Genomic DNA, 27417 nt, shown 5'->3' on the forward strand with positions numbered 1-27417 from the left:
TCAGTTTGGGTCCTTGCCCCTGTGAGACTGAACAGGTCTATGGAGACTTTTCTTGATGTGGGAGGGCCCGGCTCACTGTGCACAGCATCACCCCTGAGCAGGTGGTTCTGGGTTGTGTAAAGAAGGAGGCTGAATAAGCTGGGGGGAACAAGGTAGTAAGCAGTACCCCTCCATGGTCTCTACATCAGCACCTGACTCCAGGTGCCTGCCTTGATCTCCTGCCCCGACTGCCCTCAGTGATGGGATGTGACCTGGGAGTTATAAGCTGAAATAACCCCCTTTCTTCTGCAAGATGTTTTTGGCTATGGTGCTTCTTATAGACCTAGAAAGCAGGCTGGGCAGGTGCCACTTCCTGCTACCAATCTTTAGATCTATGAAGAGTATCAAGGGCCATATAAGGCAGTTGGCAGCATGCCAGTGGATTACTTAGAGCAATAGAGCCAAGTACAGACAGTTTTTGGACAACATCTGAGACCTCATGAAAGAGAACATGTAATAGAGTCTGGAAAATGGTTGGGCTTTCTTGGTACCACTTAATGAATGTAAACATATATGCATCCACAGGACTCAGTTTCCCCATTTAAAACACACCAACCAGAAAAGCAAATGATATTTAAAAGTTGAAGCCTGGATGTCTGCACTCTTCCAAAGTAAAGATTCTAGGAAAGACAACATTATCAGATACAGATGTATGTTGTAGATCAAGCCAGCACAAATTTACTGATTCCTGATGCTCTCAGCTCAGGCTCATGTGTAATGACAGATCAGGGCTCCTCTCCCCCAGGACAAATGTCCCAAGTGTCTTGATCACTTCCCATTGGCCAGAGGCTACATACACACACTCATGTCTCCGGATCATGAATTAACCAGAATTCATCAATCGCTCAGTTGTGTACTTCGTTACATATTATACATTAACAAAGTTCCTGTTCTCATTTGTTATAGATATCTAGAAGGACAGGAGAGGGCAGAAGCCATAGAGACTTAGTCCACTCATTAGGGATTCAGGGATGCTCTGAGATGGGTGAGGCTTTTCCCATGTCACACAGAGACTATACCCAGATGCAAAATCAACTCTGGTTCTTCCACTCTGAAGTCAGTATTGTCAGCAGTCCCCTGATGTGCCTCAGGTTTTAAAAGCCCAGGGGGGGACACACATATGGATCCCACATGCATAGAGCATTTTACGCATAGAGCGCATTAGATTCAATTCTCTTCGTCTTTTAGTTTTTCCTAAAAGAAATTGAAAGAAAGAAAGGTCCACGTTCTTTTTTCACTTGAAACATGTGGCTGATATTCCCTACTCTTTGCATGTAGGAGACTGCCACTGTGCCTAACTATCACCTATATTTTCTATAGTCTGTGGGTGCCTGAGTTTCAAATCTCTGACCAAAGCAACTTAAGGGAGAAAGGGTTTATTTTAGCTCGCAGCTCAATTACATCCACCATGGTGGAGAAGTCAAAGTAGCAGGAGCTTGAGGCAGCTCATCACATCCACAGTCAGGAAGTAGAGGGTGATGGATGTATGTGGCTGCTCAGATCCCTTTCTCCACTTGCAAAGTTCAGGATCCCAGGCAGGGAATAGTGCTGCCTGCGATGGGTAGTTTTCTCATCTCAATTAATGTAGTGACAACAATCCACCCCCCCCCCCCATTCCCGGATGATTCTGGATTCTTCCAAGTTGACAGTTAACACAATTAACACCGGCATTTCACTTTATGGAGTTCTTTCTTGCCGGCTCTGTTGCTGTCTGTTAACTCTCCTGATTGTCAGTGTTCATGAAGCCCTGCTGAACCCTCTCTGGAAGCTTTTGGAGTTCCATTCTCAAGGAAGCCTAACCCCAGAAAGGATGCCATAAGCTAGTCTTTCAAAAGTGAATGAGGCCACCGGACGTTTCCACTCTAAATGACTGGCTTGATACAACAAAACTACTGAAGTGCTCAAACAAATTAGGGGCGATGATGAGCTTAGAGGGCTCTGGCGAGTCTCACAACTCCAGCTTCCTGCTGCCTAATGACCCATAGGTACCACAGCCCCTTGTGAAAAATACACAAGTTGCACAAAGTCCTCAATCCACAAGTTCACAGCAAAATGGCAAACACGTTTATGCCAAACTAGGTCTTAGACCACAGTCTCATCAGCTATTAAACCCTTACCTGGAGCAGTGTAAACTACACAGACAGATAGACAGACAGACAGACAGAAAGACATATGAATTTAATGAGGTCAGCTTCCTGAAATACCTCCCTCTTCAGCATTGTGAGGAAATGGGATCCTTGAGAAGATGATCAAGGATTTCTCTTATAAGTAGCTGAAGAATTTTAACTATTGTGTTTTTGGTGGGGTTAGTTTTCATGCATGCCTGGATCTTAAGGAAAGAGGTAAATACATGCAACTTAACCATGTCAAATGTGGTCCTACTGCAGGTGATAAATACTTCCAAAGCCCAGCATTGTGTTTTGTACATTTTCCCTGTTCTCCTTAGTTTCCTGGAATGGGTCGCAGTGCAATGTAGACATAGAATAACTGGTTTGTCATCACCAGCATGAGCACTGAAGCAGATCAGGCCTCCCAATGGAATCCTTGGGTAGTGAGGCGATGTGTTTGTTTTGGGCTGCAGAAAGCCTCCTTAGGACAAGGCCATGCTCTCCACAGGACTGTCTCTCCAGTTAGCTGTTGTTCCTCCCTTTGCCAGCAGCCGCTGCCCTCCCTCTAGCTTCTGCCCGCCTGCCGCTTTCAAATCTGTGTTAACAGGTTCAGCAACCCAACCTTATAAATCACTCAGCTCACATCTCCAGGATGGTCCTGTTGGCATGCTTCAGCCTGAATGTGCAGAGCTTGTGGGATTCTTTCATCTGGCTTAGAGAACTTTTTATTTTGGATTACATGTTTGAAGTCTTAGTGGCTGGTTAAAATAGAGTTATATGTTGGCTATAAGGCAAACTACATCCAGTGTTAGAAGGTTTAAATATTAAATAAAGCCCCTACCTCGCCCTCCATAGAGATTCCTAGCCCATTTTCTTTCTTCCTAGAGAAAGTGACCACATCAGTGAATGCATCATCTTTAGGAGATCAGCTGTATTGGTTACTAGATATGTTACTGTGACAAACTCAAGGAAGGAAGGCCTCATTGCGGGTTCACTATTGAAGGGTGCAGATCACTGTGGTGGCAAGCTGTGGCAGGGGGAATGTGAAGCAGCTGGTTTCATCGTGTCTGTCCTCAGAAAGCAGAGAACAGATGCATGCGGTTTGGCTTGCTCTCCCCTTGTTATGCCGTACCGGACCCCAGGCGGTGGAATGGTGCCATCCGCATTTAGGATGGATCTTTCCACATCAATTAACTTAATCTAGATGCTCCCTCACAGCCGTGCCCACAGGTTATTCCACGGTGATTTTAAATCCTATTCAGTTGACAGTCGAGATTAACCAGCACAAACTCATAGGAAAGCAAACAATTCCGTGTTATTTTGCAGCCGGTTGTGACTGCCCCTCCACACACACTAGGTCTCTCTTGATGATCATAATGGGAAGTCAGCATTGCAAACTGAAAACACAGTTGGAGTGGGATTGGGGAGTTTGGGGAGGGGAATGTGAGACCTGCCTTAAGGTGATAGAAACAGGAGCTTCCTCAGAAGGGAAATGGTAGGAGGCAAGACAGCTCCAACGATAGGGAGGAGATAGGAAAGCTCTTCTTTGAGAGTCCTTCAGCTGGTTCTTCCTCAGAGTCTTAAGAATTGAAAGTAGTCAGAGACATGAAGATAGGAGCCCTTTGCGGGATTACGTATCTGTTCCATCTCATCACAGTTGTGGGATTCAGCCTTTTCCTGATCATATTCAGGCTGCCCAACCTTAGGCTCAATGTCTGGAATCTGAACCAAACAGAGTCAGCACTCAGATAACCAGGATGGCTGATCAGCCACTCCCCTCTGTAGAAGCCTATGCTGTGTGTGTGTGTGTGTGTGTGTTTGGGGGGGATGGCAGATGCTTCTGCTTCCTGAGAAAAATGGCAGCTGCCATGCAGCCATGCCTCTATGTTTTTAGGGCAAAGGATACAGGCATCACACACACTGGGCTCTTTATTTTTATATTTTGCTTTTGCATATAGGATTTTTGCCAACTCACTGAGTTTCCTCTGTTTGAAGGAATATTACTTAACCTTACTTATTCCTCTTTCAGGAATGCTATGGATTATTGATTGTATTTGCTCCAAAGGGCGGGATATCTCTTTGCGCCCCTGTACCTTTACTATAAATAACTTGCCTGGAATGTCCTGCTCTCCCAACTGTTCCCTAATAGTGAAGGAAAAAAAAAAAAAGACAAGTGGTAGCTATGTCAGAGGCCAGACTTGACTATTCTGCTAGCTTCCTGAAGATTCCCTTATTTCAATGTCCCAAGAACCAGTGTTAGATCAGGCCACTTTATTTATATACTACATGAAAAGACCTCACTTGTGCTTCTTTCTCAGAAAGAAATTTACAGAAACACATTGTAAATAGCCCAGCACATATGCACTGCTAATGGCTTGTTTGTTTAGAGTTAACCTTTGACTTACATGTCATCCAAATGGCAGCTTTCGAGGAGTGCAAAGCTCCATGACTCTAGTGGAAGCATCTTAACTTACACAGACAGAAGTGTTAATGAAGGAAAAGCAAAACTTCAGAGGCAAAGCCAACTGCCTGGCTGGAGGAAGAAGACTAAACTTAGAGTAGATTTATTGCCTTTATTCTGGTTTCCTACAACATATGATAATGAGAGATGGCTCAAGGCTGCAGACCCCCCCCCCAACTTCAGCCACCCCACTGCCTCTCCAGAATTCTGTGCTCTGTATGAATGAGTAAACACAGACTGAAGATTCAATTCCAAGTTATTTAGATTGCTGTTGTTGTTGTCAATTTGTTTACTGTGGTGGGTACCACGAACCCAAATTCCCCATCACAGTATTGTAGGAAAAGATGCTAATGATAAATCATTGTGACTATGTCTACGAATAATACTTCCTTAAATAAACACAGATCAGTTTCATAGATAAGGAAGTGGAGAGTCAGAGTGTCAGTGATTCCCAGAGCTATGCCCAGGGTCTATGGACTAACTTCATGGCTCCCAGTTCAAACTTCTCTGAAGTTTCAACCAGTACCCCCTCCTGTCTTAGACTTCTGCTCTTATTGGATCCATCAGGGGATATCGTTTATCTTAAATTCATGCATTCCACAAGTGTTTATTGAAGCCAGGTACTGTGCATGGCCTTGAGAAATAAAGTGTTCTCCAGGTGGAGCTCAAGGACAAGAGCGTAGAAAGCACAGTGGTTTGGATGTGGAATGAGAGATGCCAAAGTAGGCAGGAGATAGATAGATAGATAGATAGATAGATAGATAGATAGATAGATAGATAGATAGATAGATGGGTAGAGAGGGAGGGAGGAAAGGAGGGAGTGGTTTGTTCTGAAATGAACAGAAAGGAGAGAGTGATGGACTCAACTGTCTAATGTTTTGAAAACCATCCAGGAAAAGGGTCTCACCAATCCAGGCCCTACTAAAACCACAAGAAAGTGATAGGTGAAGAGGGTGAAGATCACAGACAGGGAGGGGCATGCTGAGAGGTGGCCATCAGCATCATTCCTTCTGCTCCTGCCTTGATCCTCTAATGCTGACAACCTGTGTGATGCAGCCCTTGCGCTGTGCCCGTGGGTACTGACCTCTAAGAAAGGCAAGAGTGCACCAGGCACGACTGCTTCCAGAGTCAGACAGGCTGTGATGGCTCTTCTGGGTGGCATACTTGCTTGGGTCTGGAATTAACTGCAGGCAAGCTGATGGGCACTCTTGAGAAGGACTTTTGATCCAGATTACCTGGAGCTGGAAGACCTACCCTAAATGTGGGCAGGACCTTCCAGTGGTAGCCTAGATAAAGGAAACTGAGGAATCTATCTATCTATCTATCATCTATGAATCTATGTATTTATCTATGTACCTATCTATGTATCTGTCTACCTATCATCTGTCCTTCAGCCTGATTATCATCAAGCCACTGTTGAGTTAGTTCCTCTTCCATGCTTTTGCTGCCGCTGCTGCTACTGCTTTCTTTAGAGGGTACTCAGACAAGCTTTGGGTTTACAATGTAAACTGAAGACCACCAGCTCTCCAGGAATTATATTGGGCTTTCAGCAAAAGACTAGAATTGCTAAGGCATCCAGCCTTGTAGACTGAGCAACTACCAGGTTTTTGCTTTCTGGTGTGAGATATCCATATTGGATTACCCAGGCTGTATTGTGTAAGCCAATTTAATTATTTACATATCCTTTTACTATATATTTATCCTACCATTTCTGTTCCTTTGGAAAATCCTGACTAATAATATACAGACCTAAGTTCGAATTCACCAGCTCCTGGCTCTGATTTTGGGGAAGGCCTAAGCATCTTTAAGTACCAATTTCTACATCTGGGCTGGGAGATCAGCCATGGTGCATTTGAGATCACTACAGGTATGGAGATGACAGAAGCAGAGACATGGCACAGCTTCTGCATAAGGCGAGTCTTTAATGAAGGCAGCCTTTAAGACAGTGGTAGGCATTTCAGAGCTGAGACCATAAGCTCTTCACCTGAAGGAGTCATCATTGTGTCTGGGTTGGTAGGTTAGCAGATATTGGTTGGTAGATTTCTTGATGGAAATTTATCATTATTTCATTGAGTGACTATGGATAAAGCCCTAACTATGTGCTGGATGCTGGTCCACCCACAGTGGACACAGCAAATAAGGCTCCTTCCTGAGTCTCCATCCTAGAATTCTAAGCAGCAGTTTCAGACAGTTGACTGTCACTTATACTTTAAAGTGTGATGTGGAAAAGTTCAGCTACAGCGTGAGGATGATTCTAAATTGTGTGTGATAATAACTGTAAACCCACTTGAGGTTTCTGGAGAACCCGATGCCTTTATGAGAGGGCCTCTTCAGTCAGTTCAGAAGTTTTTCCACTCGTTACTAGGTCCTGTCTGAATCTCGAAGCATGGGCCCTCAGGCAGCTATTAATGGCAACAGACCAGCTTGGGTTTCTGTTGCTTTGCTAGGTTTACTTTACTTTTTAATTTGTGTGTATGAGCATTGCTCTCTCTCTCTCTCTCTCTCTCTCTCTCTCTCTCTCTCTCTCTCTCTCTGTATGTGGGTGTGCAGTGCCCATGAACACCAGAAGAGGTCATCAGATCTCTGGGCAGTTGTGAGCTGCCCGACCTGGTTGCTGGGAACTGAATTTGGATACTACGAAAGAGCAGCAAGCACTCTTAATCACTGAGCCATTGCTTCACCTTGTTCATTTTGTCCTTTCTCCTGCTTTCTGGTGCCAGCCAACCATCTGTTTGCTCAGAAAGTAGGATAGGTTATCAACCAGAAAAAATACATCTCAACTACTTATCAAGTTTTACTACTTATCAACCAAGGTGTATTTTTCAGTATTTAGTGTAACGAATCTCGGTGATGCTTTTAAGAAGGCAGAGATTTCAGCCTTGTTGCCGGGTCAGATGAGCAGGCTTGAAATGAGTTCTGCACCTTCCCAGACACAGCATGTTCAGTGAGTAACAAGATCACCCAGTTTCCTTATTTGAACATATTCATAGACACCTGTGGGAAAGTGATGGGTAGCAGATACCCACTACATAGGGAGAGGGGTGAGTGCCGTGGCTGACGCTGTGGGCAGGTTCAAGGCTACATGGTTGGATGGAGAAGGGAGACCATGGCGAACATTTTCTAAGAACACAGTGAGAGGCTGATGACACATAGCATTGCTTTTTGGCTCCCAGGCTTTTTCCCAGCGCTGAGGAGAGACGACTATGTAAAAGCTCTCAGCTGCCTGTAACAGCGAAGGGTTTGAGGTTCCATGACGACTGACAGCCAGAAAAAGAGGCAGCTTCTGAGAAAAGCAGAAAGAAAAGAAAGAAGGAGAGGGAGAGAGAGAGGAGGGGAAGAAGGCAGGCAGGCAGGAGGGACTGGGAGCCTAGGAACCAAACAGCAACTATTTCCCCGCAGATCCCGAATGGTGCCCATCATGTCGTGTGTGTAGGTGTGTCTGATACGTGCACACTGATTTTGCAGAAACCTGAGGTACGGAAGGAGGCGCCTTTCTGCAGGAGACAAATAAGACTAATGGACTGGAAATGCAGAGGGGGAGAGGGAGACTGTCAGTCACTTTGGTTAAATGTGTGTTGGCTGCGTTTGAAGATCCTTCCAGAACTTCTCCCGCCAGCACACCATCCTCAGCCGCTGAAGCTGAAGCGCCTGTTTCGTCTCCTTGCAGGGGCTGCCTGGTGTGAATCAAACAGAATCACATTAGGAAAGGACTGGCTGAGAAAGCGCTCTCTGGAACAGGGAATTTTATTGGGAGAAGAAAAGAAAAGAAGAGTTTAGTCCCCAAAGGAGGCCTGACTGCTGGAATACTAATTCACACCAGCCTTCCTGAGCCCAGAGGTAGTGGCTGCATTCTTGCCTTGAAATTCAGATGCACTGTGAACAGAGGCACACAAGGCTGTGAGAATCCAAACTATGTCACTGTTTTTTTTTTTTTTTTTTTTTTTTTTTTTTTTTTTTTTTGTGACCAAAAAGTCTCCCTTTCAGCCAAAGGAAGGGGGTTAATATTTAGGGATTTAGAAAGAGGAAATGTAGAGGGGCCCAGCTGCAGGAGTTTGCATGCTGATACCACCTATGGGAACTTGTTATGGATTCCACCAGGCAAAGTTGCTATGGGACAAAGCTTGCAGGGAATGCTGGGAGTTTGGGTGGGGCTTCTCATAATGGTGCAGAGGGAGGGAAGGTTTATGAAAGGTTCCTTTCTTCTAAGGAACTATCGGCCAGCCATCCGACTTGCTGTCTTTCCTGCTATCCTGTGGTTCCATCAGCCTTCTTTGTATTAAGAGCTGCAGATACTGAGTGGTGAATGCTATTTTATTTGGGGTACTTAACACGCCATCTTAATGAAATCTTTACAAAGAGTTATAGGACAGATTCCAACAATCTGTTTACACCCAAAGAGATACAGACTACAGAAGAGTGACTTACACAAAGCTTCAGCTCACAGGGACTTAGATGCAAGTCTGACTCTCAAGGTCAAGTGCCCTTTGACCACATTTTCTCATCTATAGTAGAAGGGTGACCAATAACATCATCTTTAAAGTCTCATGGTTCCAAACCCCCTCAGGAGGACTATCAGCAAGGGCACTACCATTTTTGAATGGGAATGGAGCCAGAGCCTTGGGGTCCATAGACTGATGCTCTGCCACAAGGTGCTATCCTAAGCCTTTAACATGTCTGTTCTTCATACTTTCCCACCATGCTCTACTCTCTTTCTATCTACATTCAGCACATCAAGGTGTTCAAAGATATTTTTTCCTTTAGAACCTGGTTGCATTTTATTCATCTTAACTTAGTTGAAAATGACACAAAGGAGGATCCATATGTCAACAGGAATCCCTTACTCCCCATGGCTGACCGTCAATGCCTAGTACTCCCTGACTCTAGATCACGCTTCTTCCAGTGACACGGACAGGCAGAAAATATTGGCATGGCCTCCAGACTTCCACTGTGGAGATGGTGCTCAAACAGGGAGAAGGACATAAAACCAAGCCTTCCAGGGCCTTTTCCTGTAGTGCACATTACTTTCCAGGTCTGAAGGGATACAAGATTAGGGTCAAAGAAGGAGGTATCAATAAGAACTGGGTATAGATGAACTGAGGATGCAGCTAAGTTGTAGAGTGTTTGCCAAGCATGCATGAGGCCCTGAGTTCAATTCCCAGAACTGCAGAAGAGATAACATTTATGCCCCTGCCAATATTCAGTTCACATTAACTAAGTGTGTCAACTGAGAAGCATTTCTTTTTGAAATTAATGAATTAGTTAATTAATTAATGTATTATTTCATGCATGTATGTATGTACATGTTTGCACACATGTTGGTGAAGTCAAGGGCAATCTCAGGTATCATGGCACAGGGGATGCCTATCTATTTTTTGGGGGGTGGGGGACAGGGTCTGCACTGGAACCTATCATTCAGCAATGCAGCTAGGCTATAGCTAGTCAGCAAGCTCCAAGGATCCTCTTGTCTCTGCCTCCCTAAAGCAGGGGTTATTAGCATGCAACAACATGCCTGGATTTTCATGTGGGTTCTGGAAACTGAATTAAGCTCCTCATGATTGCAGGGTAAGTGCATAACCAGCTGAGTTATCTTCCCAGGCCCATTATTTCAATTTGTAAATACAGGAGCTAAGAATATGGGTTCCAATATACAACCTCATAAGATTCTCTTTCTTTCTATGAATTAAGATCTTGTTATTTAGTCTAGGCTTGTCTTGAATTCATGTTCCTCCTGCTTTGGTCTCCCAGCCTGGGATCACAGGTGAACAAGGCCACATTTGTCCAATCTCACAGTCTTTGAAATACTGCTTCTATTTTATTGCTACTTTAAATTCCTATAATTTCCCACACACTGGAAAGCTCTAGTCACCATGTTGAGTCTCTGTCTAAAACTTATGGTAAAGGTAGCAGAGGCCAGTAGCTAAAACTGCCAACCACAAGAATGCCCACTGCATGAAAAGCCAATCACCCATCAGTTCTACAATCCAGGAACAGTAAGAGGTGCTGAGTCTCAGTTGGAGGAGACTCTGGCAAGAGCACCCCATATCTGAAGGATTGAGAATGCCGTGCTAGTGATGTGACAGTGATAAAGATGTCTAGGAGAAAGAAAGGTGTGTCCCAGGAAATTTGCAAGCTTCATGTGCATTAAAAGTTGACTCTAGACATTTCACAATTTGTTGTAGGCCAGCAGAGATCATGGTTCCAAATCACTGGTATATCATAATCAATGGTGTGCTTGAAATAAAATATGCAGGTTTCCTGGCCCCACTTCAGAGCCACAAACCCAGCATCTCCAGGGGTAAAGACTGTGTATTTCCAAAATGTTTTCTACGAGTAACTGGAAATGGGGCGGTATAGTGTATGTAATCTTCACACCCATCAGTAACAAAGCTTTAGGAGACACATGCTTACAACTTCAAATAAGAAGAGAGATATGGTGGCTTAGAGCGGTTGGCACCACTCCTAATAATCGGAGTTTGACCTGCAGTCAACATGTTGTAAAGAGAGAAGTGATTCCTGCATCCTGTCCTCTGACCTTTGCATGCATGTGGTGGCATGTGCACACGCAAACACCTACTAGAACAAGAAAATATTAAAAAAAATACTTTTAACGGTATATAACATGGTTAAGAACACACAAACCTCTCTCTCTCTCTCTCTCTGTGTGTGTGTGTGTGTGTGTGTGTGTGTTCCACAAGTCAAGGTACATCTCATTTGGCAATAATAGTAAAACATTATTTGTTATGAACAGCACTTTTACTGGTTTTTCTGTGTGCCAATCACCACTGCAAATATTTTATGCTCATCACTTTTAAAAATCCTTACAACGTCTCTCTGGGTACCACTCTCATTTGCACTTAAGGATGGTGGAAGAGCAACACAGAGAAATGCAATTGCTCGCTCAAGGTTGTGATGTTGACTAACATTAAAACCAGAACTAGAACTCCAGTGGCCAACAGGGACATAGCCACGATTCATTAAAAACGGCATTTGTTTTGCAAAAGGTAGCTTTGCTCAGATGTTGTTCACTGAATCCATGAGTGTGCATGTGTGAGTACCCATGCATTTTTTTCAGTGAACATAAACTTGTATGTGATTGTGTGTATGTGTGTGTGGGGGGGCAGAGGTTAACATCAAGTGTCTTCTTCAATGGTTCCCTACCCTCCCTTTTTGAGGCAGAGTCTCTCACTGAACCTGGAAGTAGCCAGTTCAGCTAGGTTGCCTGGATGCCCTCTGCTTCTGCCTCCTGAATGCTGGGATTACAGGTCAAGCCACTGCACCTTGCTCTTTACCCAAGCATTAGGGATGTAAACTATGGCTCTCATTTTTTACATAGCAAGCATTTTATTGACATCCATCTCCCCAAACCTGGAGTTCATTGCTCTTTTAAAACACCCAACACTCTTGTCTGCTCCAGGGAGTCCAGAAGTCCTTGAAGCTCCTCCATATCCTCTTCCTGGTGTCTTCTGAGCTCTCCAGTGTTGAAACAGGTGAAGGCAGAGTCCAGGCTTTCATTGCCTTCTGGGGCTTTGTTATGCATGGCATCCCATGGGTGCTCACATGCATGTTGCCATCTGCTCTGCCGTGTACTCTATACCCCATGGGACATAGCATATGCCCCTGAGGCACTGGGCTCTAGCTCTGAATTCAGCCTGGCCCTGGCCTGTCACTACAGGCTGAAAATTGACTCCTTATCTAGATACTTTGAAGCAGAAGGACAGACTGCTGTTCTCTTAGGGAGCTCTGGCCCAAGAGACATCCAGGATCTTACAAAATTCAGAGAGCGAAATTATACCAACCCTCGAAAACCTTCCAGGGTTCTTCCTGGGAAGATGGATGGCAGGAAGTTAACCCTCCCTTAACACATAGTATGTCAAGACTGGACATAGTCCTATGCTCAGTCAGCCCTATGGAAGGACTGACTTTGGCTCAGTCTTTGGGGAAGCATAGAACCAGACCACGTAGACTCTACAAACCTCCCCAAATAAACATGTTTTTTTTTTTCACTGAAGAATGTAAAATGAAGATGTTTTCTTAGCAACAAAAGGAAAGAGTTTCTGCAGACAGCAGCTCCGTGCTCCTAGAAATACTGACAGGTAACATTTACAAATAAGAAGAACATTGAGATGCAAGTTGAGAGATGCGAGATGGAATATAAAGTAATAAAATGATAACCACATAAGTGAACAGAATACAAACCGACTGAGGAATGCACAAGCAACATTAATACTGCATTGCTGAGCCTATAAATATGAGAGTTACATAGGAGCGGGTGACGCAACTCAGCAAGGAAAGGCCTTTGCTGTCAAGTCCAACAGCCTGGGTTTGTTGCCCCAAACCACAGGGTGGAAGGAGAGAACAGACTTTTCCCACACCCTCACACATTGTCCTCTGACCTCTACACATATGTTGTGGCACCCAGCCCTAACACAGTCAGCTAAAAAAAAAAAACTACATACACACACACACACACACAAACAGTTACATGCATGTTAACAGATGAATAAGAGAAGGTAAAATGTTCTGAGTTCTGGGAGGGAGGAATGAGTGACAATCATGATATCTGCCATTAGCTACTGAACCAAGAAAGGAGTTTGAAAAGCGGAAACATTTGAAATTAAGTTAAGAAAACGGTGATCCAGTTAAGTTTCTTTTCAGAAGGAAATATTTCACTTCAAGAAGTATGTACCAAAACCAAAGAGGGCAGGGGATATAGGTTATTGGTAGAGTTGTTGCCTGGCCTGCATGGAGTCCTGGCTTTATTCCTCTGCAAAAACCAGGTGTGGTGATGCATACCTGCTGTTCCAGCTGCTGGGAGCTGGAGGCAGGAGGATCAGGAACTTAAAGTCTTCCTTGGCAACAGAGTGAATTTGAGACTAGCATGAGCTACATGAGACACATTCTCAAAAAAAAAATGAATAAAATAAGATATAGAAGAAAAACAATAGAAATCAATGAGCTAAACATCTCTCCCCCAAATTTAGGAAAATTACATTATAAAAGGAATGAATTTTAGCTATATAGTACAGGATGAACATACTACAATTCACAGACCCGAAGAAGATAAGTAACAAGGAGGACCCAGGGAAGGATGCTTAAATCTTACTCAGAAGGGAAAATAGAATAGACAGCAGAAGCAGTTGAAGAGAAAGAACAGGGTGGGTGAGGGAGCATGGAGAGAAAGGAGATCAGACCTGGGGAGAGTGGGGCAGGAAGACAGAGCATTTTCAGAGAGAAGAGAAACCATGGCCAGGAGCATCTCCTTGACAAGCTGGAAACCTATGACAGGTTAGGCTTCTGGGAGGATATGGGGGTGACTCTAGCTGAGACTCCTAGTAGCAGGGGTCATGGAGACTGAAGTCTAACTAGACAGGTCTCCTAGTGGAGGGAGGAGAATACCAACCCACTCACAAAAACTTCAATCCAAAATTTACCCTGCCTACAAGATGTGCAGGGGTAAAGATAGAGCAGAAATTGAGGGAATGTCCAACCAATGCCTGGCCCAACCTGAGACCCACCCCATGGGAGAGAGCCAACCTCTGACACTATTAACAATATTTCTCTATGCTCACAGGCAGAAGCCTAGCATATCTGTCCTCAGAGAGGCTCCACCCAGCAGCTGAGATTCATTGCCAAACACTGGGTAGAGCACAGGGAACCTTGTGGAAAAGTGGAGGAAGGATAGAAGAACCTGGCAGGGACAGGTGCTCCATAAGTAGATGAACAGAGCCAACAAACTGGGCCCAGAGGTGCTTGCAGAGACAGAAACATCAAGCAAGGACCATGCATGGACTGGACCTAAGCCCCCTACCCTACACAGATATAGCTGATGAGCACCTCTGCTTCATGTGGGTCCCCTAGTAAAGGGAGCAAAGGAGCAGGGGTGGGAGAGGCTGTCTCTGACATAGAATCTGTTGCCTTCTTTCAATCACTTTCCCCTGGTGGGACTGCCTCGCCAGGCCACAGGGGAAGATGATGTGTGCTGATGTGACTTGATGTGCTGGGTTAGGTTGGTAGGGTAGAGCCACCTTTTCTGGGGAGTAGGGGAGAGGGGAGAAGGGGGAGAGAGGGAGAATGGAACTGGGAGGAGAGGAGGGGGGGTTACAATCAGGATGCAAAGTGAATAAGTACATAAGTTTAAAATATATAAAAGCATTATAAAAGAAAGAGGGGGAAATAATGAGATACAGAATCTACAGCAGACTAGATCAGTAAAAAGTGGAGTCTAGACTCCAAAGAACATGAGAAACGCTAAGACCAAGCAAGCACCGAGCCAGCCAGGGCCAGCTTTAAAGTCACTGTCACTACAACTCTATGGGTGCCGGAAAGATAAGAGAGCATCACACATAAACGCTGACAAGACATTTGAAAATATAAATGAAATGAAAATCTCCGAAAGCAACACGAATTACCAAAACTTCCACAGAAGAGAAAATAAGAAGTGTCTCGACTTTAAAGCTTTTCACAAACAAGATGCTAGTGAACAGAACTGGGGAGGTGAGATGATTATCAAATAGTTCAGAAGGAAGAAAACAGCTACTGCTCATGAGTGTTGTTTCCATGGAGGGTCACAGACACTGAAGGAGCAAATTAGAATTAAGTGACTACAGCTGGGCCACTGGGAATGAATCAATATTAGTAAATAAGACTGGGATGGATGGAGCAGAACTCTTTGTGTCCTCCTCTGGCTTCAGCACAGGAGCACAGCTCTATACACGCCTGTGTAAACACATGCCTACACCATGCACACGGTACAAAACACAGAGTCTCATTTCTGTATATCAGCCCCAAACAAAATATAATGGTCTATAAATACCTTTATAATGGTGTAAAATACCCCATGAGTTTACCAAAACTCCCATGCCGAACATTACAAAAATACAGCTGAAAGAAAGTTAAGAAGTATGCTGGATTCATTTGCTGTATCCCTGGGTTGTAGAAGGTTGGGGGGATATGTACTTTCCTAGACTTGATGTGTGTGATGGGTAATTTATACATTATCCCTGGGAGAGTGATTTGATGCTCTTTTTATTTGTGACAGGGTCTTGCCCTGTAGCTCAAGCTGGCTTGGAATTCACAACCCTCATGCTTTAACCTCCTTAAATGTTGGCCTTCTAGGGGTGTCTTACCCTACCCTACTCCTGTCCTATTTCTTTAAAGAAATTAAATATGCTGATTCGAAAGTTTACGTGAAAATGTAAAAGTCTGGCAACAACCAAAATAATGTCGTAGAAGGAGGTATTAAGATTTCTTGCCCCAGATTTAAAAAAACAAAAAGAGTTTAAAACTAATAATATCTAAGAAATAAAGCAATAGACCAGAAAAGGCTAGAGAAAGGACCATACATACTTTGTCACTTGGTTTATGACAAAGATGCCCTTGAAGAACAGTGGAGAAAGAATGACCTTTTCAAAGAGCAATGCCTTCAATTTGGCATCTCTGTGGAAAAATTGATTCCAGACCCTTCTATAAACCATGCCATGTGCAATCAAGTTCAGATGGATTTGTTTTTTATCTAAATGTGAGCACATAGATATCCAGAAGGTAATTCAAGAGACTGTGTTTGCTGGTAGGAAAAAAAAAAAGTCTTAAACAAGATTAGAAAGTATCCAAAGCTAGAAACTGGTCCATCGGACTCCATCAAAACTGACACTTAATGCTTTGTCCACCACAATAGCATTGATGGAGTTAAAACAGGGGTCAGGGGAGATGACTCAGCGGGTAAGGTACTTGCTATCCCAATAGGAGAACCTGAGTTTGGATCCCTAGAGCCCACGTGGAAACTTGATTCTGTTATCCTGTGGCCCTTAAGTGATATGAGAGGTAAAGGCAAAAGAATGCCTGCACGTTCTTCGGTCAGGTAGCCTGGTCTAGCGTGTGTGGGAGGAAGCAAGGGACTCATTTCTAAGTAGGTGGAAGGTAAGGATCAACAGCTGTAGTTGTGGCACGTGCAAGCTTGCATTCACACACAAACCTGTGCAAATGCACACACTACACACACAGACACGTATGCACAAAGGCTAAAGAAATAGAGAGCTAGAACATAAGCTATAGAAAGAAAAAAAAAAGATATTTATAAAACACATTTCGTTAACGACTCACGACTAGAAGATATGAGAATCAACAAGAAAAGTACAAAGTAGGAGAGAAGTAGACAGAAGGCACGAACTGTTATTCTGTTGAAAAGCAGTCCTACATTTTGATAAACACACGAAACGAAGCTAGAGTCAGGAACAATCAGGAGGATTATAAGTCGAAATCACAATGAGTTATCACTACACTCCCACCAGAAGGGCTAAAATTGAAATGACTGACAGCCCCAAGTGTTTGAGAGAGTTTGGAGCATCGGGACCCGTCACATATTGATGGTGGGAGTGTAACTTGGTACATCTTTGCAAAGCTATTTGGCTGTGCCTGTTCAAAGGGAATGTTCACACCACACCCGTGAAGGTTCACATGGGCAAGACAAATGTGCTGGGAGCACGGGAATGTTTACATAGTCATCCATCTGTAATGTAAACAGCCCGAATGCCCCACAGTATAACCCCCCACTAGAACCCTGTGTAAGAATGAGAACTGGTAATCTTTACATGTGTATGACAGAGTAGATGAGTTCTATAAATTAATTTTAGAACACAGGAAGCAAAAGCATAGGATTAAATTAGCAGTTATTTATTAGGAATGCTAAAATATGAACATAATTGGCTCTAATATTTAGGAGTGTATGCCTGGGAGGCTCGGGGACCATGGGACTGGGCAGGGGTCTCCTTGGTGAGATAGGAAGGTGCTGGGAATAGGTATGTTAGCTCAGAGGTGAAGGCCGTGTCTTATTTCTAGGCTTGGGTGGTGGACATTTGGTCTTGAACTGTGATAAGCCACTCTGATATATGGCTTGGTAGCTCAAGTATGTATATTAATCTTTGAATATTTAATAAAGCTAAAACTGATTGGGGAGACAGTTTTAGCTTTATTTATATTTTCAAATAAAATGATCAGATTTAAAAATGATAGCAGCAAATGTTTAAACGCTGACTCTGGGAGCATTCTGGTCAGTAAAGTGCTCCCTCTGCAAGCACACGGGGACCCGAGGCTGACCTTCAGAGCCCACTTAAACAGCTGGCCTGGCAGCAGGAATTTGTAATCTCACTCCATGGAAACAGGTGAAAGCAGTTCCGTCAGTGGGGCTTGCCGGGCCGCCAGCTTAGTGTGATTGGTGAACTCTGGTGCCTAAGGAGAAGCTGTCTCAGAGCACAACATAGATAGCACCTAAGGGGAAGCCCATGTATACATAAACACACACACACATTTATAATTGATAATTGTGTAGGCTGCATGCATGACCCATCTGTGAGTGGCCACTTCGTAACCTGTCAGGTGATCCATGGGCTTGGTAGTGAAATTACAGGCATTGACCTGGCTTCTGTCCTGGTACAGAAGCTTGAGTAAGTAGGGACACCAATGTCATTTGTATACAAACATTGGAAAGAAGAAGGTAGATTCTCCACCACCTCCTTCTGAGCCATTTGTTTCACACCTTGAAATCAACCTCCAGAGTGGAATTTTGTTTCTTCAGATATGGCCATTCAATACAGCCACATGGCATTCAGCTTGTAAGGCTTCTAGACATCATATACCAGGTAAATCTCTCTCTCTCTCTCTCTCTCTCTCTCTCTCTCTCTCTGTCTTATCTATATATTCATGTACCTATCTACCTACATATATTTCATCTATCTGTCTATCTATCTATCTATTGATCATATATTATCTATTAATTATCTACCATCTATCTATGTACCTTTATATCAATCATCTATCAGTTTATCTATCAATCTATCACCTATCTACCTATATATCATCTATTTATCTATCATCTATCTGTCTTTCATCAATCTCTCATCTATCTATTTATCTACCTACCTATTGATCATCTATTTTTCTATAAATTATCTATCTATCTATCTATCTATCTATCTATCTATCTACCTTTATATCAATCATCTATCTATCTGTTTTTGTATCTATCACCTATCTACCTATCATCTATTTGTCTTTTATCATTCTATCTCTCATCTATCTATCTATCTATCTTTTATCTATGTATCTATCTATCATCTATCTATGTATATATCTATCTAAAAATCATCTATTTATCTACTTATCTTATAACCATATGAATATTTACTATATTCTGTACTGCAGTTTCTGCATACCATTTAATCAGTCCAACAGCCCGTTGATGTGAGAATTCCTGCATCTGTTATATGGACAAGAAAGCAGAGGCCCAGAAAAGTTAAGTCCCACACTTAGGAATACACCTGGGCAGTGGTAGCTGCCGGAGACCGGACTCTCACTCAGCTGACCTGTTGTCTATGAAACATCACAACAGTCTCATGGGGCCATTATCTCCGATGTAATGCAGATGAATCCTTTTAGACATTTGCATATGCAACATAATACTGGTGTCAGAGCTACTGCTTTCACTGCCCTGGGCACTCAGTAAAGGCAGGTGATGTTGCAACTTGAACAGCCTATGGCCTGGAATAAGTTTTAGCACAATAAGTTTTAGCCAGGGGCATGATGGCACCATAACCTGAGTTCAAAAGGTACAGAGAGGGAGGGAAAAAAAAAGAAAAAGATGGAATGAGATGGGGAGGAAGGGGAGGGAGGACAGAGGAGGGGACTAGAACAAGGGAGATGAAAAGGAAAGAAGAGAAGGGAGAAAGTGAAGGAGAAGTAGGGGAAAAAGAGTTGAAAAGGAAGGGGAAGAGGATAGAAAAGATGACTTATAGCATTGATGGGCTGAAAGGCCACATACATTATAATCCAAAATCAGCCAAATTGATCCTGCAACAGACAGTGTAAGATGACTTGTTTCTTTTCTCTATCATAGAGATATCGGTGTGGGGTGCCAGAACAGCATGAGGCATGGGGGTACACTGGAAAGAGTGTCCCCAACCCATGACCATTGCCCAGCAGTAGTCACCGGACCATGGGTGAGCCATGGCCTCTGTTTGGGTTTCATCATGCATCATGCAAGAGTGACAGAGCAAGCCTATGTGAAAATCAGGCTGTGCCAACTCCTCGGAATAACTGTAACTGATGCTAATACAGTGTAGACGCTATGAAAGGAGTGGGTAAATGGTGAGGAGGAGAGGGTGGCTTTCTGCCCCTCCTTCCCCTTGGAGCCCTCGAGAGCTCTCCTTGCCCCAACCTGTCACGTCACAGCTTCAGGATGGGTGTTTGAGGAACATGTTTTGAGCTCTACAATTTTGTGCAGCCTGTTTTTGGATAACCTAGATTAAGACTCCCAAGAGCCCCTTATGTTCAAAAGCTTTGTCTTCTATGGATCTACTCTGTGAGCAAGTGAGACAAAACCACTTTGCCACTGCCCCCAAACCCTGGGCATTCCTGGGTGCTGAGTTTTGCTCACCACCACCACGGCCCTGTTCAGGTCTATACATGAGCTTTTCAGCTCACCCTTGGCGATCTGGTTTTGTATGCAGAGGAAAAGAAACTATGATTTGTTTTTCATCTTTGTCTCAGACATGGACCTTGATGATATGACACTCACATTCACACAAGAGCAAAGGAAACTTCATCCCAACCCCTTCATGGCGTAGCAAAAGGTCAGACAGAAACCACAGAAGCTTTCATCTTGCACAGTGGGGTTATAAACAATCCAGGCTGTGGGTCTGAAGAGTCACTTGCGGTGTGCTGTCATTGGAAATGAAATAAGAGCACAGACTGTAGAATCAGATGGTGTTGATTAAATCTCAAGGCTATTCCCACTACCTATGGGGTATTGGGAAGACAACAAGCTCTTCCTGTTTATGGGGTGGGAATAAGAGCATCCTTAGTCTCATGGGGCCACAACAGGAGAAATATGTGTTAAAGACAGCTGGTACCCAGAGCATATTCAGATAAGTATTAGGATTCTATACTCATTTTGAACACCTGGCTAATAAGTGAATTCTCTTGGCAACATGTCTGCAGAGTTGTTCTCCATTCCCAAACTCCAAGTTGGTGGCAAACTTGACACCTAGTAGGGAATTAGCTTCAGTCAGAAGCAGCCTGTCAGTTCCCATTTTTACCTGCCTCAGGAGACAGGGAAGTCCCTTCAGGCCAAGACAAGGACATTCCAGGTGGAATTCCAGGATGAGATGCCGCTCTGCTCACTCTCCTCCAACTTGGAATCAACAGAAAGCTTCACCTTGGAGTCTGTCGGCTTAGCGATCTCTGTGAGAAGCTCACCTGAATCCAAACTCCCAGGCTGCCAGACAGAGGGGGTTGCTGGAACTCACTTCTAGCAGCAGTGTTTCAAGGTGGCAGACAAGTCTTAGCTTCCTTTCCTGGTTTCCCTTCAGCCCCCATCCTGGCAAAGCACAGACAGGCTCCTCTCTTCAGTGCTCATCTCATGCTCAGGCAGAGACTCAATGCACAAGGCCCCACTGGGTATAGTGGTGTGAGAGTCCAAAGGCTTCCTTTGACCTCCCATGGCCAAAATATCGGTCACACAAATGACACTTCTTGCCCAAGGAAATTCTAGTTCAGAGAGCATCATGGTTTTGCTTCTGACTGATTGAAAAGCTGTCCCCCAAATCTCCGTAATTCCATTATAAAAATGAAAGACAGATAACACTCTACATCACCCAATGCCCAGCCCTACTTGTCATTCAAGGCCTTCAGTTTCTCTTCCAGTCTTATCTAATTGTCTTCATCTCCCTGTACACACTTGATTCTAGCCAAGATTGTCTCCTCCTCCTTGGTACCCAGGCATTAATCTATATGTGTATACGCACACGCATGCATGTGGGGCATACCTCTAAGTCCACAGTGCAGTACAGTTCTGGCCAAGAGAAGAAAGGTGGGATCCCTGATGTGAGACAGACACAAAGGCAGCCGAGGAAGGCTGGTATTCACAGCAGCTCAGCAGCTCAGCAGCTCAGCAGCCATCTTGGCTGTTTCAGCCTTTGGGATCTTCCTCAGTTGTGCAGCTTGGTGCCCCAGGCTTTCCACATCTTAAGCAAAAAAGCTATCTTTTCTGCTTTATTCAACTTTTTTCCTTATTTGCCCCCTTGTAAGTATGTACTGTAAATATATGTTTTGAAATTTGAATTGTAAATATATTGTAAAAAATGTTTTGTAAATATATGTAATATAAGAATATAAGTTCATGTAAATATATCATGACTCTATATAACGTAAATACATAGTAAGCATGCATTATAAATATATATTGTAAATATAATATAAACATTCACTGTAAATATATAATTATAAATATTTTTCACGAATATATATTATAAACACATCATAAACGTGTTGTAAGTACATGTTTTTAAGACAGTATAATATGTATGTTGCATATTCAGTAAATATATATGATGTGTATGTTTGAAGCATGAATATAGTCATCTATTTAAGTGGCATCCTCAATATGTGCTTGTAGGCTGTGCTCTCCTTGCCAGCAAACCTGGTGGCCTTTTAGAAATGCCCGCCTCTGGTCAATTATCTCATTGAAATGTGAGTATTTCAAGCAGTCTCTTGTTTCCCCCTTCTCACTTCCCCCTTCATTTATTCGACGGTCCCTGGTCCCTCTTTCTCCGGACCTTGGAGCACCTGTGACCCTTGGTCCTTCCTGGCCAGCCTGCACAGATCCCTCCTTTATAGAGTCAGTTCCATGTCTCCTCATTTGGAGGCTTGCGCTGCTGTCTAATATTGTCATGACTGCTTTCCATCTACAAGGTCGGGTGCTTTAGGATGAATGTTAGGACTTAGCTTTCTTTCGGGTTTTCCAAAGTGCCTGACCTGACAGATGTTCAGAGACTTCTGCACAAAACGATCTAGTTGAGATGATAAAAAGAGCGAAGATAGACCTGGCACTGGAACTAAGTAAGGTCAGCTGAAGAGGAGGGAACCTACATAAAACCAGCTGCCCCGTTGCAGTAACCTTTGCAAAACTTCTGTAATACCCGTGATAGAGAAGGGCTGTGCAGCCTGACCTGTGCTGGGTTCTGTTAATGTACCACAGGGCAGACAGGCAGCTCACAGGCTTTCAGCAGACCACACCAAGTCAAGAGTACTGTCTGAGGAAAGGAGAAGGTGGCACAGAGCCATGGGCAGCCATGGAAGACTGGCAAACGAGTAACTCTGCAGTTCAGCTCCCACCCAGCCTGCCCCTGGCTTTGAGCTCTTCCTTGATTCTGAAGCTCAGTGTTCCAGGCTCTACCAGGCTAATCATTCTCCCTGCTTCCTTTATTTTCCCTAATGCAATAGGACAGTTTAGTGGGATGAAAATACATGTTATTCTGATGTATTTGTTATCTTTTCCCTATACTTTTATTTTTCTCCTTTCTCTAATGTATTGTAAATTTCACTTACAATTTGACCCAAGCATCCATGTTATGTCTCTCTGGATACTTGATCAAAAGAAACATGTCAGTCCATCAGGCTGTAAGTACCTTCCTTACCCCTGGACCATCCCTCACATGGTTCAATGTTCCTCCTTGAATAATGCACACTAACTATTCTTATGGTTTGAATCTGAACCGTCCGTCACTAGACTGGTCTTGTATGTTCATACCCTTGCAGTAGAACTGTCAGGAGGTAGAGCCTAGCTGGTAGAAGGGACCATTATGCTGGGCCTATGAGGTTGTATGTGGCCCATGGTTCCTGTCATTTTCTCTGCTCTCTGGTCCATGAGGACGTGACAGCATCTGCCACACTGCCAGCCCCTACCATGACCTGAGCAGCTACATCATGTCCTCCACAGCATGACAGACTGAAACCCTGAGAACAACAAGCCCAGATCTCTCCTGAGTTGTTTCTATCAGGTACTATTGTCACAGGGATACAAAAGAGATAAATAGAGCTACACAAATGTAGCATATATATATATATATATATATATATACATATGTGTATATATATATACACACACACACATATATACACACGAGACAGTCATGTGTAAACAAGCACCTACGTACACATGATGGAACATATGACATCACATATAAATATATATTATATATAAATACATACAAATAATATAATAACACATATAAAATATGAATATAAAAATATCATATAAATATAAATATATACATAAATGTAAATACTATATAAATAATATATATATACATATAAAGACATATATGTATCCACAGAGCTATCAGTTATTTCAATTGTATTCCTAGTACCTGCTTCTAGACTAGGACCACCTTGCACGCAGGACTCAGTGGACTTTGCCCAGCTTCTGAAGGCTGTGTCCATGTGCCAGGCACTGTAAATGGCCTCACTGAACACCAAACAACCCTCGGAAGCATGAGCTATCACAGCAGGGAGCATGAGTTTATAGGCTCTTGGCAACGTGCCTGAGGTTATTTGTGGGAGCAGTGTGAGGGCCAGCATACAAGCCTGGCACCCTCGACACACAGCCTAAGTTCTTGAAGTAAAATCTGATGATCCTCCCATGGGGTAAACCTGTAAAGAGAACATATTTGCACAACTGAGGAAGGGGACAGGACTCACCAAAAACAGACTCCAAGAGTCTCAATAGTGAATTCGCACCTGGGGTTCTAGATGTGCAGTAAGCATGGGGAAGGCTTCTCTGATGAACCCTTCCCTTGGGAACAGTATAAGGTGGAGCAGAAACTTTTCAAGCCTTCGCACTTTCGCAGAGTGAACTCTTCAAAACCTTTAAAGACATGTTCCTGGCGTTATTTGCTCATGAACTCCTCTGTCCGGGAAGACCAGGTGCAGGCAGCCAAGTGTGCCTCATCCATGGGACATAAGGCTGCTGAGACAGCCAGAGTGTCCTGTGTCACGTGAGGAGGACCACGCTACTACCTCTAGCCTGTCTTCTGGCTGGGACGATGGCCGAGTAGCTCCCGAGTTGGGAGCTTGAGTTTTAGACTCATGTCTGGGGCTGCGAACCCTCAGAACCTCCAGCAGACCACATCGTCTTCTGCAGAGAGTGAGAACTCGTAAGTTACAGTCTTCATGCTCACAAGTGACTGAAACACCAGGTACCCTGTTCCAGCATGCAGACAAGGCCACTGTGGCAGTAAAAGAGAACTCCAGCACTGTGAAGACTAGAGCTTGGGCCTGCTGTCTTCCACCTCGGTGATCTGTTCACTTTAGATGAAGATGACGGGGCAACGGTGGGATCAATTAGTGCACTCAGGCCTGCACATGGACTCAGTGGGGTTTAGAGCCCACTGGTACTGTCAGGAAGTCTGACCTTTGGCCTTGGCCACCTTGTATGGGTACTGAACAGACATTCTTTCTTCTTCCTTCCTTCCTTCCTTCCTTCCTTCCTTCCTTCCTTCCTTCCTTCCTTCCTTCCTTCCTCAACATTGCAGTCAGGCTGCTACATGACATTCATGAAATACTGTCACTGTCTGCTACAGTGTTGAGGGGAGAGGAGTACTCAGCAAACAGGGACCACCTCTTTGGGAAATACTGTTCTGGTTTCACTTGTTCCACTCTCATCCTGGCTAAATGCAACATTGGGGGAGAAAAGGGTAATTTGGATTACTCTTCTAGGTCACAGTCCAAGATGAAGGGAATTCAAGGCAGGAGCCTATAGGCAGGCCTGTTTGACTTCCACAGAACAATAGATTATCTATAACCAAGAAGTCCACTTTACAGCCAAAGAAGTAAGTGCAACAGGGACCATGGAGAATGCTGCTTGCTGTCTGTCAGGCTTCTGCTCACTTAGCTTTCTTACACAACCTAGGACCAGCTGCCTAAGGAATGGTCCCCCAACAGTACATCCATCAATAATCAAAACCATCACACACTGACATTTCCACAGGCTAATTCTTCAACTGACATTTCCTTCTCAGATAATTCTAGGCTGTGGTAACTTGAGAGTTAATCAGATGAACACCCATGGAATCGTTTTGAAAAAAAGAAATTAAAGCAGCCAACAATTTAAACTCATCATTATCATGACCTTGGGAAGGTGATGTTTAAAAGTTGAGAAAGAATCCCTTATATGAAGTTGGCTTATATCGGGTTTGTGGAAGCTTCTGGGAAGGAACCTGTGCAGATGAGGATGATACAGCTTGCTCCTCTGTTCACCCTTGGCCTTCAAGTCATTCTGAAGAGCAGTTTAGAATTATGCACTTCTGCCCAGCAAACCTCTAATAAGTAGGACTCAGTCAAGATGGAACAAAACCTTCTGACACTGAATACAACAGCTCTAAGGCCACAGCTGGCACTTGGAGCTAACACAACACCCTGTTCAAAGGAACCTTTTCACACTCTTACGAATCGTCTTCTCAACTTTGAAGGGCAACCCCCCCTACACACACACAAAAGAGTGTCCTTCTAGCAAGTACTGTATACACCCTAAATGTGAGCAAACATTTATAGTAACAGGAAGCTGAGTATCAAGTTTAGAATCTAGCAAGCACAATACCTTGGTATCATGACGGCTCTTGAGGTGAAATGAGGACACCCTTATTTTACATAAGGCCTGTTTTCTAGAAAATATGAGTGTCAGGCTAATTCCTCTAAAAACTTACTGCCACTGAAGACTGTAATTGGAAAATGAGAAGACCTGTCCAAAGGGGCCTGAGATTCCCACAGCCAGAAGGGAGAGATACATACATCTGTGCTGACACAGAGTTGGTCAGAGACGCTTGAAGGCACATGCAGTGCCCACAGAGACCAGAGGAGGGCGTTGGGTCACCGGAAACTGTAGTTACAAGTGATTGTGAGCCACCTGATGTAGGGGGGTTCTGGGAACTGAACTCGGGTCCTCTCCAAAGGGAACATTCTTAATCCCTGAGCCATCTCTCCAGCTGCACTTGGAATTAAAAATATTCACTATTTTTCAATACTGAATTTTTGAGTTATTGAATTTTTGAAGCAATTCACTCTCATCTGCAAAGCTGTGATGTCTGCCCATCACACCTGTGTTTTCTTCCTTTATGTTTTGTGGATTTGATGTGAGACAGTGTGGCAAAGGTGTGGTGGCCCTTCCCTGAAGGCCGCCGCTGTTACCTGTCGATAACATTTTCCCAAAACTCTTGTCGTTATGATCACTTTGTGAAGTAAACCATTCTTTGAGACCCACAATATTGATAAATTATTTTTATTGTAACAGTACTTTTAAAACGTACAAGCATGGGGCTGGTGGGCTGGCTCGGGGGGTAAAGGAGCTTGCCTGCAGGCCTGGTGATCTGAGTTTGATCCAGGATCCCAGGAGGCAGCAGGAGAGAACGAAGTCCTGAGAGCTGGTCTGACCCTCCCGTGAACACTGGCACGTGTGCACCTGTGCACATAACACTTTGTTGGAGACAGGGTCTCCTTGCAGCCTTCCTGCTGTTGACACCGAGTTATCTGGCTCATGAGCTAAGGAGGGGTAAGTCTATCACTCCCGTCTCCTGAGAGAAGCACGAGGGTTACAGACGTTTCCACCACGTGCTGGCTTTCCCACGGAGAGGCGAACTCATAGCCTCATGCTTGCATGGGAGCTCTGTCTTCTGAGCCATCTTCCCAGCTGCTCTTTCTTTTTCCCTCCTTTCTTCCTTCTTCCTTTTTATTTATTTAATTTATCTCGTGCGTGTGTGTGCGCATGCGTGCGTGCGTGCGTGCGTGTGTGTGTGTGTGTGTGTGTGTGTGTGTGCATACGCACCTACAATCACAGTACCACTTGCAGGAGTCAGTTCTCCCTTTCCACCGTGGGAGCCCTGGGAACTGGTCCTCAGGCTCGGCAACAAGCGTCTTTACCTGCTGAGCCAGGTGTGTACCAGTCTCCCCTTTTCCCCAGCTCACACCAGAGCATAACAGCTACAG

At 44.0% G+C, this 27417-nt stretch overlaps 1 protein-coding gene across 3 annotated transcripts in view; it reads right to left on the minus strand.

Annotated features, from left to right (window-relative positions):
- Gria1 (glutamate ionotropic receptor AMPA type subunit 1) overlaps nt 1-27417 on the minus strand; it is a 311700-nt gene that overhangs the window by 172587 nt on the left and 111696 nt on the right. The gene's annotated exons all lie outside the window — the stretch shown is intronic.

Source organism: Meriones unguiculatus, chromosome 11, assembly GCF_030254825.1.
Source record: "Meriones unguiculatus strain TT.TT164.6M chromosome 11, Bangor_MerUng_6.1, whole genome shotgun sequence".
NCBI lineage: Eukaryota > Metazoa > Chordata > Mammalia > Rodentia > Muridae > Meriones > Meriones unguiculatus.